Source organism: Salarias fasciatus, chromosome 13 (genome assembly GCF_902148845.1).
Source record: "Salarias fasciatus chromosome 13, fSalaFa1.1, whole genome shotgun sequence".
NCBI lineage: Eukaryota > Metazoa > Chordata > Actinopteri > Blenniiformes > Blenniidae > Salarias > Salarias fasciatus.
Window position 1 is genome coordinate 14,998,891 of NC_043757.1, and position 9,296 is coordinate 15,008,186.

Below are 9,296 nucleotides of genomic sequence, written 5' to 3' on the forward strand. Positions count from 1 at the left end.
TGAGAAAAAAAAAAAAAAAATTGAAAAAAAATATTCTGTCACATTCTTTTGAGAGGACTTTTATTTATTTATTTATTTATTTATTTATTTATTTATTTATACTATCCATTATATACCTGAAAGTGTTGTTTTTACATTTTCCTCTGACATTTTCAAATCTACTTTCTCATTCAAAAGCTTCAAATGTGTGATTTAATAGACAATTCAAATCTTTACAGAGACCTGATGTGTCATCTGTCGCCATGCTTTCTTACTGTTGTTAGACGACTCGCTACGAGGCTCGCCTTCACTGCTGCATCACTGATCTCTCACCTTGAGTCTCACTGTTATGTTCAGTTTGCTATTCTTTCTGGAAGATTGAGATATTGCACTTCATGTTTGTAATTTTCACACTTTACATGGTCATGTGATGATCTGGACCAAACCCTTTCTGTGGGCTACATGTTTGATGCTCTGACCTTGATATTTGACCCAGACCTTTGAAGCCACACTTGAACTACTCAACATGTACTCAGACTGAGCTTGAGTTGGCGTCCTTTGATTACACCTGGACGGTTTCAGGTATGACCAGTACTCTTTAAAGTAGAACTGGAGTCAATAAAGTGAAGACAGATTCTTTAAACAAGACCCAGACTCTTAAAATTAGGCTCTTTAACAACACACAAATCCATCAAACAGCACCTGGACTTTATAAAAGAGACTAAGCTGGTTTGATGACACCAAGGCTCTTTGAACTAGACCCAGAATGTTTGAGATCCACATGGACTCCTTACATAAAATTTTTATGATTATGGTAATAAAATTAATTTAGTTATTTAATTCGGTATTGCATTCTGTCTATTCTATTTATTCTGTGTTGTTTTCTGTTTGGAATTAGGCTTCTATTCTATTCTATTCCATTCTATTCTATTCTATTCTATTCCACTGCTGACACCTCATTTTGACTAAAATATGAGGCATCAGTTAAAAACTTACCACCATCAATAACTCAAAGTGAGAATCCCAGCTATGTCTGCAATGTGAACCCAAAAGAGAACATGACAATGTCCTCGACTACAACAGATACTTTGGATGCTTCCCCTTCGCTGGCAAGCAGCGTCTTGTGCCTGGAGATCATCAGCCTTTTGCCAAGGCTTCCCTCTGCTCCGCTGTGTCAGAGGAAAAGAAAAGCTGATATGTCTTCCTCTTGGAGCCCTGTGGAGGGATCCTTCCCCGGACTGTGGGCAGGCCTTTGTGTACCAATAGGATGCGTCGCAGCGAAAGGTCTGCGTCAAATGGAAATGTGCGTCCAATTCAGAGGAAAAAAAGGGGGCAGAGAACCGAGAGTTTCAAAGCAAACAGGGTGGCTGTCTTTCAACAATACGATGGATTTACTGACCCGGCTGAAATCAGAAGCATTGCTGGATGCTTAGTTAGACATATAAGGACACAGCACGCTCGCCGATGATAGAAAGTATTCTGTACTGACCAGACTGCTTCAGATTGAATCTGTCAGGAGTGGAAAAAGAGTGGCAGAAACTGTCACAGGTAGAGATTTCTGTTTTTTACGTAAACAAACAAGACATTCATGTGAGACAGAGACAATACAAAGAATAAGGGTTCAGTCTAATTCGAAGTCACAATCCAGTGAAGAAATGTGGCACCTGAAATGGTTTAACTGCTAAAAACAACACATGCAATTTGCTGTACCTAAATGCAAGACAATACAATAGTTTGGGGAATGGTGGAAATAAAAAGGTAGAAATGTTTTTTAGATTGCGATTTACTTCAACAATCCCCTTGAAGTTGATCATGCCAGAGGCTGAGTAATGCCAATGAAACACTGGCCCACATGACTGGCACCATAAAATACACTTGCATCATCTCCCAAATGAAATGACGACTCTGTTCGGATGGCTATTGCACTACGATGTGCAAAATTCAAATATCTGGAGAGATGTTATTGTCAACACCAAGCATTTACAGAGCAATTACTACTGTTTGTTTGCTTGGGGTATGGCAGTGATGTTGATAGAATCTTTGCCATTTCCATTTTATTTACCCAATTTTTGCGCAGCCTAATGATAACAACATGAGTCTTTCAAACCATCATGTGTCAACCATTCTGTTCAGGAGAAACATATGGCCCAGACAGATTTCTAGTGGAATAAACTAAGAGAATTCCAACACTTTAAAGGACTAATTTGTTTATTTGAATATTCCTTTCAGACAAGTGAGACCATACAAGATAAAGGTGTATGCAAATATGTAAACATTTAACCAATACTGTAAGAGAAAATTAATGAGTATATTCGATAAATGTACACAATTCATGCAACTAATATCCAATCCACCTTAAACAACCTGAATTCTCATCAAACTTATGTGAGCAAAGGCCTGTATGTATCAGAACACAGGATTTCTGCACAGTCAGCATGCATATCAACATTTAGGCACATATGATAAGATAGATATAATATCTAGCTTTCACTACTGAATCTCTGACGTTTCATCTACAAACGTTGTTGCCATCTGCTGTTCAGTTCTCTGTCACTCGTTTGCATTATATGACCTCCATCTGTGTCCCATACTGCCTGCTCAACTTGAGAACACCAAGGAAAATTCATGACCTTTATTCTGACTGAAACATTACAACAAGTTACAACAGTTACTTTTATTGTCAAATTACAGTTTATGTCCTCAGTAAAAGTAAGATTGGTCAGTTTTTGGATAGACAATTGAGAACCATACAATGAGGCCAAGTTCTGGTCTGAGCAGAATCAGAAGCGTTCTCCTAAGATGAAAATGCAAGACGACATTGTGTTATGCTACACGCACAATCATGCTTTTAGTCAACCTTGAAGCCCCATGAAACAATGGACATGGAGATTCTTCTTCTTCAGGTGTCACAACTGCTTTCCCAGTCAGAACATTGTATTACTTTTCCAAGACCAACATAAGCCTGTTAAAAATTACTGTCATTTTATCCCCTTTGGTTTTCGCCTTGATTCAAACACTTGAGTGCACTTGTTTATTTTTCCTTCCACAAACTTCAGATGGAATGCATCTTCCTGTCTGACCTGAAGGAAAAAATCCATTTCTTGTAGCTGATGTGTCACAGTAACCGCCAATCTAAGCCTTTTGGGATGCAGAGAGTTTGGGAAAACTGAGATGTCTTGAAAAAACAGATCTTTGGGAAGAAAAAAACTGAGCAAGAGACACTGGCATTTTTTAATGTGCATTTTCAGATTAAAGAAAAGATCACCAGGAGGTGTTTTTTCAAAAGATGCTTTTGGATTATGCATAAAATCACATGTACACCACCGTTTCATGAAAAATCACTCAAAGATTCTGTCGGAAAATCCACACGGTCCATGTTTTTCATTCGACAGCATATACCAAGTGTTTCCCCACATACTGAGCCGGACTGTTACAAGCCGTAATTTACAGCATTCGAGACGCTCGGCATGGAGCCGTTTTAATAGAATAGACTTCTGTGAATTGTTCTCTTTAGTTTTTGCAAGGCAATTGAGAAGTCAACAGGGGAGCCTGCAAACTGTGGAAAACATTTGAGCCGATCTGTGCACACCATAAATCATCACATCGCTACACTTCAAGACCGCCAGTTTGACTTTGTGGCTTTGAAGGAAATTCTAACTGTGCACTTGACAGGCTAATGCGCTCCACCAGTCATCCTGCACTTTCAACAAACAGGGGCTGCTTTTATGAGAAGACGACCTTTATTGCCATCAAGGTTTTTTACAGTGATCTGCCCAAGGACCATCATCGGTAAAGTATGCAGCAGAACAACGCAGGAGTTTACAAATGAACTTGCCCAAAATGAGTTCTCGTTTCCAGAACGCCACATGTTCACTTTCAAAAGCTTTTAATAGTAATTTTAGTCTGCAAAAAAAAACAAAAAAAAAACTGGCTTTGACCTGACATTCTAGTGAAATAGCTCATGCTTTTGTTTGTCCTGGTCTCAAAGTGGTTGGCTTGGATTCGAAGATAAACTCAAAACTACAAAAAATATTTTTTGGAGGTGATGTTGCCTTCTGGGTCAAGTTGGAAAATTGTCCTACGATGAGTGTAAAAATCAGTGATTTTTCTCTCAAAAATGTAGATCTGCCAGAGCTTTGATAATACGGTTAGTCCATTAAGGTGAAGGATGAGCAGTTTACAGTCTTCGTTGCTTGCGAGGGTCTAAAGTGCCAGATTTACGTTGCATTTATGGAACAAAGACTGATTCCCAGATTTTTTTTTAATGAGTTGATTATTGTCAAAATTCAAGGTTAAGGAATATTGAACTTGAAATGCTGTTAAAAATAATTACTCTTTCTAGACGCTGATTACATAAGATCAGCCTTGTGTGAGCTTCCTCCCTCTTTTCTCACAATTTTCATTTCTGAGATGCAATCATTTGGTAATGACTTCCAGATTCCCCTTTTTTTTTTCCCCTCTATGTGCTGCTAATACGATGTGTGGAGTTGTGGCAGATCGGTGACTTGCTCTGAAAAAAATTATATGAACTGTGAGAATCCTGGGGTCAATTTACAGAAAATGTGTCGCCAAAAAATCCGGAGGGAAAACAGTATGGATCAGAGAGACTGATGTGTATGGACAGTGAGAGAGAACTCAATGAGCAGCGCTGAGTGAGGGAGGGAACAAAAGTATGAGTAAAATAGCTTCAGTGCAGGGGAAGGAGGAGGAGGAGGAGGAGGAGGAGGAGGAGGAGGAGCTCTGGCCTTGGGTCCCTGGGCACAGAAGGTGCAGCAGCAGCACTGAATCTCCACTGCCTATACAAACCATAGAGACTCTTTAATTCATCCTGTTTTGTTTCGGCTGCTGAAGTGTAAAAAACTCTTTGTGATGAAAGTAATTATAATTAATATGTTAAAATACAACAGTTTTTCACACTCTAGTTTGTGGTTGACAACATTTCAGTGGTTGTTTTTACTGATTATTGCCCTTGAATTATTTCAGCTTTTTGTTTTGATGGTTTTTCTGTTATTTGCATTCATTGTTTTAATGAACTGCAACGTTTCGTCACACTTGACCATTTCGTTTGAAAGGAGTCAAAAGTCAGCTGAGAAACACATCAACACACTAAAGTTGAATGAAAGAAATAATTAAAAATATGCACTTTTCTCAAACTGAAACACTTGTCAGCAGGTTGAAGCAAGCCAGAAAACATTCTTTGGTGCATTGAATGTTGGGGAAAAAAAAAACATTAAGAGAAATTCTGGCCTGATAAGGTAACCACCACAGTTAATGCTCGGAGCAGAGATTGCCAGAGGAAGAAAAGGTGGTTTGTTTCAGAAATCCCAGAGTAGACAGGAGCTGGATGAGCTCTGGGGTGGCTTCGTTTCCTCTTGTCTCTGGTTCCAATACATTTCCAAAAAATCACTGCATAAATCCATTATCATTATTTTTTTTCCAAAAAAATAAGTGAAAGAATAATTCCTAGTTGGAAATCAGTCCTCGGTTTTCTGGATGACAGGAATTAATCCTGCCACTGCGCTAACAGTAGTCATCTCAGTCCTTATCCCTACAAGGCTTATGTCAGTGTTTCACTGAACTGACAGAAGTCGGTGGAATTCTCCGACGGAAGCATAAATAAATCATTCAGCGTAAGTTGATGAGTCCAAACCTTTGCCTGGAAATTTCAATACGCACAAATCCATGCATGCCCATGGTTGATAAATGAGGCTCCAGAGGAGTAAATACCAGTCTGTAGTAACATGCACTCAACACAGTCTGTTTTAATGCCAGTACTCCCATCTTGATGGCCTTGACCATAAAGCTCAATTTGACCTACATAGCAAACAGCTATGCAAATTAGATGATGACATCACTGAGGACTTGGCAACAATGTATCGGTTTTAAATGACATCATCATCTAATTTGACCGAGATTTGCAAATAAACAGCTGTGCAAATTAGATGGTGACATCACAGATGACTTGGCAACAATGTATCGTTTTAAATGACATCATCTAATTTGACCTACATTTTCATTAAAGCAGCTATGCAAATTAGATGATACCATTTTGAACTTTTCTAAGGAGTTTTTTTTTCACAAAACTGATTAAAATGCATCATATTAAATTCAATTATTAAACATTTAACGTAAATATGTTTTTATCTCACATTATTTTTTTCCCATTTTTATTTGATCCTACAAAATTTTCAATTTGTCATGTGCAGCTTGTAAGTCTTTGAATTCCAATTCGTCAAATTTTCTTTTTTAATATCTCAGTTTAAAAAGTTTGAATAGCTTATGTTCAACTAGTGCTCTGTTTTTTGCAAAAACACCAAAATGTCAACATACAGTCACAATAATCACATTTGATTCTCTATTATATTTGACAATGGTGACAAAACTGGAAAAAATGCGTGTAAGTGAAATTCAATACAGACTCTAAATCCTGAAAGTTTGTTTGTCTCTTTTACATTATCAAAGTCAAATAAAGTGAAACCGTAATAAACAATGGATTGCTGACAGTAAGACTTTTGCACATTTTCGTAAATCCAAGCACCAACTGTTGATTTGTTTTAATAAGAGAAGGGTCATATGTTTCTTTTAGCAGATGAAATTAAAACATTTGAATTGTACCTGTTGGACTTGTCAAGAGAAAAAAAAGTGCCACATGTTGGGGTTTGACACAATAGGACAGTCATTGAAAACGCAGTGAAGACAAGAGCAGTCACCTGGAATTATAGTTTCCAAAGGAAAACCCATTAACGACTGCAGGTTTTGTCGCTGGCATCTGGTGACAGTCTGAAGCTTTCTGGCTGAAACAGTCCGATGCAGCCCTGGCTTTTGAAGCACATTAATTTTTAAGGCAAACTTGCCTAATATAAAATGAAGTATTTCCTCATATAAGTGAATTTCTCTTTTTTAAGTTATCCAGACAGGTGATCGTCACGATTAGTTGGCAACAACATAACCTGAAAACTAAGTTCAAATGCAGAACGGGACATAATATATTGAGGGTTTTCTCTGCTTCACTTTCAATCCAAACTCTCCTGGCACACTAAACTGGAGTCCTAACTTTGATCATCATCTTAACTTTGATTCCAAGCCTTCCTAAATAAATGTTTAATAACTGAGCTTTTTTAAGTGTTAAATGTGTGCAATAAGTCCATTTTGTTGCACTGACTCATTTTCATTAGGTTAATTTCAATTTAGGAAAATATCAATGATTAGCTCATAATTTCTTAAGAAGTGAAATGTTTCTTTTCTGCTTCATTCACATTTTTGCAGATATATATACATACAAGTTCCAAGGATCTCTGTAAAGGTTCTTTCAATACATGTGCAAGCAACAGTGACTAAACGAGCTTCTCAAATATGTAATGAGGAAATCATCAGAACACAGCAGAATCATACAACATGAGTAGATTAAATAGAGAGCACAGAGAGACACACTTATATTTAAAGAGTTTTCAGACTGAGCGATTAAACCTGGAGGAAAACCCATGGATGCACAGGGAGAACAAGACGCCAGTGGATTAGAGGTGATGACCTACTGAGGGAGAAGATTCCACTCACTCAGACACGCTGAGGAGTCAAGAAGTTTGTCTGGATAAGACTGATGATCTGTCTGCGGCTCTGTGCCAGTGACTCCAGGAAAAAGAAAAAAAAAATATTCAGAAAAACCTGCAATCATTTTAGCAGAAGTTAAACTCAGTGAAATGTATGACGAAAACGGTGGTAAAAGGAAAAAAAAACATGTCTGTGAGGTGTGAGTACAAACCAGGCAGTTCTGACCTGGAGAGACTTTTGGGGCCTATCTTTGAATGATAAAAAAAAAAAAAAAGACTGACACCATTAATTCAGGAGCATGAAGACATATTAGAATTTATAGCAGGGAACTAAATAAGCAGTCGAGATTTATCAACCTTTGCTATCTTGTTGTTTTTCATTTTTCCAACATCAGTGCTGATGCTCCGATAGATACGACACAAGGGGAGTTTTTAAAAGCTTAGCATCCGTTAGAAAGTGAACGTGGTTTTGTTCAGCGATCTGGCACCTCACAAAAGGCCCTCCTGTTTTCCCCATTTTTCCCTGCTAACTCTGCAAGGGTCTCGCTTTGATTTATCGGAGCGTTAAGCGCTTGGATGTTTATGCCTTGCACCCTGGATGACACCATCTGCAACTAATCTGTGTTTCCGTCGTTGTCTGCACACAGAAGCCCGGGACTGTTCGCTGAGATCGACTCCAGTACAAAGACACTGATTTCCCCTCTCAGTCTTCCTGTGTGGCTTCACATGGATCTTTCACCGTTGTTTATTAATCGTGCTTCAGCTCATCTCTGCATGTTGAAGTTATCTTGCATTTTTGCAGCAGTCACAAAGGGTAATTTAACTCCGGGACATGTGCTTCTTGCACCATTCAAGCTATAAATACATCTCTGTCTTTTGTAAAAGACAAAGACAAACACAGATCTGCTGACACCTGCGTCTTTTCTGCACGTTTTTTTAACAAAACCGTGACTCATGAGAAGGAACAAATTCAGGAGTGTTTCTTTTACTGTGTCTCGCTGATGTTTTTGTAGATTGATGTACAGTGAAAGGCTAAAAAGAATCCAACTCTTTTTGTGGTGAGGCCTAATTTGGCGACGTTACAGGCACTGCGCTCTACTCACCTCGCAGCTCTTTTTAAATGTTTCTCTTGGGTGCCGCTCAGTGACTCTGATTTTTTTTTTTTTTTTTCTTTGATGAAGTTTTCCTCTCCACACTGAGGCTTTTGTTTAGTTTGAGTGTCTGTTGGTGCTCATGCTCCAATCAAACTAGTTGGAGCCGTTGTTGGACCTTAGAAATCAGCGGTGGAAAAACTCAACAGAATGATGGATTTTAACAGTGAAATACAAGACGGATATGTCACACTGATAGACCACCCCAGCCCTCAAGGTCCAGCATTCAGATTTAGAGACAGTGTGCACCATTTGACAAACAGACTGTATGATGATGTCGTGGTTAGCAGTCCCATCTAAACCTTAAGGGGAGTTACGTACCTATGTGTTTTCCTGGGCTTGCATGGGTATTTACTGGATACTTTGGGTTCATGTGGCAAAAAAAAAAAAAAAAAAAAGAAAAGAAAAAACACGCAAAAAACCCCCCCAGGCTTATTACGTCAGACTGTCTTTTTCAGGATGTTCCCTGCCATGTAACAGCTTGGATCAGCTCCAGCTGCCATGAAGAGGGTCAAGAAGAACAAAGGGTGAGCGACAAAATAAGACACATCATTCTTTAGGTGTTTAAAAAAAAAAAAAAAAAAAAAAAAAAAACTAAAGAGACAAAAACCATAGAAAT